This window comes from Cnephaeus nilssonii, assembly GCF_951640355.1.
Source record: "Cnephaeus nilssonii genome assembly, chromosome: 20".
Taxonomy (NCBI): domain Eukaryota; kingdom Metazoa; phylum Chordata; class Mammalia; order Chiroptera; family Vespertilionidae; genus Cnephaeus; species Cnephaeus nilssonii.
The window spans coordinates 4,231,952-4,237,951 of record NC_137091.1 but is presented as its reverse complement, the minus strand read 5'-3'; positions in this window follow the sequence as shown (position 1 = coordinate 4,237,951).

The window sequence follows — 6,000 nt, the reverse complement described above, 5'->3', positions numbered from 1 at the left end:
ATCTCGTAGAGTTAACACAAATTGCTCAGTGTGGTCTTGCCAAACAGCGTTCCCTCTGAAAAGGGAAGATAGAGACGCAGCCACCGTGTGCAGGACAGAGAGGGCCCACAAGATTAGCCAAAATTGCCGACCATGAGGAAAGGTGAGGCGGTCCTACATGACACTGAGATAAACCATGTTGGGGGCGGGGGTGGGGGGGAACCAATTACATATTTGATAGGCAGAGGATTTGGCCTAATTCTCGAGTCTTTTATCTTGTTACCAACCATCACTTGAACACAGCCTATGGGTGTGGCAGAGCTGGCCTTATGGTGGACGGCATTCAGGTCTCTGACATGCTATTTTTGAGGTCCCTACCAAGCCGAACTTTCTGGAAGGTGGATGTTCATCAAATACCCATAGTGTTGGAGAAATCAGATCTGTGCCAGTCGGAGACATAAATATTTCTGTGATTTTCTTGTTTTCAGAAACGTAGACCCAGCTCCTTCCTTTCCTTGTTTTCACAAAAGGCTTCTACGTAAATTGTGCAAAGTCACTAGCTGCTTGTCATTGAATGGTAACCAGAGAAGCAAAGCTACGCTGACTTATTTGCAGAAAAACTTCCTAAGGTCCCTCTGCTCTGAAATTTTAAAAAATGTGTTTTCCAATCCTATAGCCTGGAATTAATTTTCCTGGTTTGGCACATTGTTACTCATCCTCTATAAAACAAACCAGGGGGCTCATGCAAAGAAAAAACTATAATTAGTATGCTTTCTCAACCCAAATGTCCAAGCACTCCAATAATTCCCAAATGCTTTTATTTTATTTATTTATGTTTAAAGTCTTCTAACACAATTATGGTTATTCCTTTGCTATTGTTGTTGTTGTTGTTAATCCTCATCCCAGGATATTTTTTCCATTGATTTTTAAAGAGAGTGGAAGGGAGGGTGGGAGAGAGAGAGAGAGAGAGAGAGAGAGAGAGAGAGAGAAATATTGATGTGAGAGAGACACACATCGATCAATTCCATCAGTTGCCTCCCACACTCGCCTCTACCCCAGGCCAGGATTGAACCTGCGACTTTTCGGTGTGCTGGCCAATGCTTTAATCACTGGGCAACACCAGCCAGGGCAATTCCCAAATGCTTTTAAATAAGAGATGATATCTATAATAATAAAAGTGTAATATGCTAATTAGACCAGACATCCTTTCGGATAACCTTCCGGACGAAGCCGTAGCTGTGGGGGCCGAGGCAGCCGCGGCGGGGGCGGGAGCCAAGCCCCTTGCATGAATTTTGTGCATCAGGCTTCTAGTGCCCTAATAAAATTGGAGTGCTTTAAAAGGTGATCTTTAGCCCACTGGTGTGGCTTAGTGGTTGAGCATCCACCCATGAACCAGGAGGTCATGGTGTGATTCCGAGTCGGGGCACATGCCTGGGTTTCGGGCTCAATCCTCAGTATGGGGCATGCAGGAGGCAGCTGATCAATGATTCTCTCTCATCATTGATGTTTCTATCTCTCTCTCCCTTCCTCTCTCTGAAATAAATAAAAACATTAAAAAAATAAAAGATGATTTCCATAAGAAAGATAGTCCTTAAGCAGTCCATACCAGGCAAGAAAAAAACTCACCCAGTTATTATACTGTATATACTAGAGGCCTGGTGCATGAAATTTGTGCATGGGGAGGGACATAGGGAGTCCCTCAGCCCAGCCTGCACCCTCTCCAATCCAGGACATCCCTCTCAAAATCTGGGACCACTGGCTCCTAACCACTTGCCTGCCTGCCTGCCTGATCACCCCTAACCACCTCTGCCTGTTGGCCTGATGCCCCTAACTGCCCTTCCCTGCTGGCCTGATCGCCCTTTAACTGCTCCCCACTGCAGGCCTGATCACCCCCTAACTGTTCTCCCCTGCTGGCCTGATCACCCCTAACCTCCTCTGCCTCGCCTCTGCCACTGTGGCTTTGTCCGGAAGATGTTCGGTCTAATTAGCATATTACCCCTTTATTAGTATAGACTAGTTGCTAAAGGATTTGTTTTACTCCTAACAATAATACTATATGAGTTTTATAAGGTCTTCCCAAGACATAAGTAGGAACCTGGACAGTGGACTCATGGAAAGATGGTGACCTTGCCAAAACCGGTTTGGCTCAGTGGATAGAGCGTCAGCCTGCGGACTCAAGGGTCCCAGGTTCGATTCTGGTCGGGGGCATGTACCTTGGTTGCGGGCACATCCCCAGTAGGGAGTGTGCAAGAGGCAGCTGATCGATGTTTCTCTCTCATCGATGTTTCTGACTCTCCCTCTCTCTTCCTCTCTGTAAAAAAAAAAAAAATCAATAAAATATATTAAAAAAAAAAAAAAAAAGAAAGAAAGATGGTGACCAAATTATAGTCATGCCTATAACTAATGAGGAAAAAACAAGTCAAGAAACATTCAGGGGAAACCTGGTGCAATTTTCTCCTTTTTGAAGCTTAAACAAGACAAGATGGATTTAAATTGCACCAGGATGGGTTTCTTCTTGAAATAAGAGGCCCATGATGCCTATAAAACAAACCAGTTGATTAGAAAATACACGTCTATAGTTTCCATCAGTTCCTAGGCTATATAGTATAGATGTTTTTTAAAATTGATTTATTTAATCCTCCCCCGAGGATATGTGTGTTTTTTTGTTTGTTTGTTTGTTTTTAAATATATTTTATTGATTTTTTTTACAGAGAGGAAGAGAGAGGGATAGAGAGTTAGAAACATAGATGATAGAGAAACATCGATCAGCTGCCTCTTGCACAACACCCACTGGGCATGTGCCCACAACCAAGGCACATGCCCTTGACCGGAATCGAACCTGGGACCTTTCAGTCCGCAGGCTGACGCTCTATCCACTGAGCCAAACCGGCTTCGGCATCCCGAGGATATGTTTATTGATTTGAGAGAGAGAGAGAAAGAGAGAGAGAGAGAAACATCAATCACTTGCCTCTAGTACTTGCCCAGACCAGGAATCAAACCTGTAACCTAGGTATGTGCCCTGACTGGGAATTGAACCCGAAACCTTTTGGTGTACAGAATGATGCTCCAATCAACTGAACCAGCCGGCTGGTGCAGTATAGATGGTTTTTTAAAAGCACAATTACAATACCTGCAAACTAAGGTTATTTTTTTAAAGCTTTTTTTTTAAAAATTGATTTCAGAGAGGAAGGGAGAGGGAGAGAGAGAGAAACATCAACAATGAGATAGAATCATTGATCGGCTCCCTCCTGCATGCCCCCAACTGGGGATTGAGCCAGTAACCCGGGCATGTGCCCTTGACTGGAATAGAACCTGGGACCCTTCAGCCCTCAGGCTGACACTCTATCCACTGAGCCAAACCAGCCAGGACTAAATTCAGGTTATTAATCAAAGTTAATAAAAATTATTAATTAGTGGGTACTTACTTCCCAAAATAATTTGCCATGAAGCAAAGGACCCTGTCTGTCTCGTTCATTGTTGTGTTCCAGAACCTCACACTTTACCTGATGCATCGCAGACACCCTTTAAATAGTTGTGAATGAACGTACTCTTTAAGTGCCAGCTGCCTTTCATACATTTGATCCCTCCAGACTGGATTTAGATGGGGCTTCCCAGGAGTGCTTGCGGGACGCAAAGAGAAGCAGAGAAGGCACACAGAGAGGGAATGGGATGCTCAGGGATGTCTGTCTTATCACGGTGAACAGCAAAACCTCTTTTTCTCCCCAAGACCTTTTAAGATTAGGGCACCCAACTGTTTACAAAAGCAGACCCGTGGGAGATTTGAACTGTCAAGGGGGATTGTGCTTTGAAGTACATTCCTGACTAAAAGCAGGGGATGCAACTCGATAAAACTTCCAGGCTCTGAGACCGGTCCCTGATTACATAGGCCTAAGAGTAAGAGTCTGAGCACGGGCCGCCTGGTGGGCACATCCTCCGGCGGTTGTTATCATCGCAGCCTCTGGGTTTGAAACAGTGCTTGAAAGTGCTTTTAAATGATCTTGGAGGTGCTTTGAGATGAAAGCGTCCCCAGCTCTCTTTACTATTTGCTTGAACAAGAGCCTGAACAGAAAGGCTAAAGAGCTCTCCAGTGATACCCTTCACTCCTGTTCTAAAAAGGACCCACGTGCTCCACGGAATTCCCAGACCCTTATCACATATAGAATTGGCCAATATTGCCTGTCATTCTGTGGGTGTCTTTCTTTGCCCTTTTGTTGTTGTTGTTAATCTTCACCCGAGGATCTTTTCCTATTGATTTTTAGAGAGAATGGAAGGGGAGGCATGAGGGAGAGAAACATCGATGTGAGAGAGGTGCATTGATTGGTTGTCTCCTGCATGTGCCCTGACCAGGGCCGGGGATCGAGCCTGCAACCTGCTTGGCCAGAATCGAACCCGGGACCCTTCAGTCCATGGGTCAGCACTCTATCCACTGAAGTAAACCAGGCAGGGCCTTCGCACTTTTTTAGTGGTGTCTTTTGAAGCACAAAAGGTTTTCCGTTTTGTTGTTCAATGTATCTGGTTTTTGTTGTTTTTTCCCTTTGATTGCTTGAGTAAAAGTTTTTAATGTTAACAAAGTCCATTTTATTCACATTTTCTTATATGGTGTCACACATAAGAAACCGTTGCCTACCCCAAGATCCTGAAGATTTACTCCTATGTTGTTGTTTTTCTTAGAGTTTTATTGTATTTTTACCTATTACGCTTAGGTGTATGATCCCTTTTGATTTATGGTGTATGTTGTGTGGTAGAAATCCAACTTCATTCTCTAGCATTTGTATATCCAGTTGTCCTTCTTGATTTAAATGTCTTGGCACACTTGTTGAAAGTCAGTTGACCATAAATTAAAGGTTTATTTCTGGACTCTCAATTCTATTCCAGTGATCTGTATGTCTAACCTTATGCCAGTACCACTTCTTGGTTACTGTACTGTTGTAGTAAGTTTTGAAGTCAAGTAGTGTGAGTCCTCCAATGTTCTCCTTTTTTTAAGGTTATTTTGACCATTATGTGGGCATCACTTCTGCAGGTCTCACCGAGGGTCTAATCCTTTGTTTTATAGTTCTAGGATCTTGATGATACCAGTTTTCCCCCAAAAGTAAACAAGTAACAATATTCCTCAAACTGGCAAAATACTATTCCTTTTTTTGGTGACCTCAATCAAAATGCCTATACAGGGAATTTCCTTTACAAGGTGCCAAATTAATTACTAACAGGTTCCCTGATAAACTTGGAATTGGAAGCTAAGGTTGAAGGGAAGATTTTGGTATAACGGTTAAGAATGACAGGCTTTAGGTCCCATCAGTTGTAAGTTTGAATCCCCATCTCTGCCACTGAATGGTTGTGTAACCAGGGCACAATGTGGGACAACTCTTAAAATGGAAAAAAAAAATCATCCCTTTCTCAGGCTTCCTAGGGACCTGGAGAGCATTGCCACCCTGTCTGTGGACATTCCATTGCCTGATGGGAAATTAGGTCAGTGGTGCTAGATTTTGATGTTGATGATGTTGATTCTTATCAGTTTAGATGTCAAATCCCTGTAAATTCTGGGATTTAGAGCCATCCTTTGCAATAGCTTCTCAAGAGGGTGCATATCCAGACACTTCAGTTACCAACAATACCACGAAGATTTAAGAAATAAGTGAAAACCAGTCACTGAGCAGTCAAAATAGATATCACAAAAACTCAAGTACTTAACCCACAGGAGAACCCCACAGAAAACCTTTACTTTAAACCTGACAGTCTAATCTAATAAAAGTTTATCTGTATCTAAGTTCATAGCAGACTATATATATATACATATATATGGAAAAAAGATTGTTAGTAGAAAAATGGAGCAGTGTCAGCCCAGCAGTGATAAAAAAGACACACGCAAACACACACACACACACACACCAGTTATAAGTTTAAAATGATGAAAATACAGCATTCTAGAGGCCATTTATTATGGGGGACAAATAGACCTACATACTGTAAAGTAGCTAAAGATTTCATTTCCACAGGACAGCTTCTTCTCTTCGGGGGTAAGGT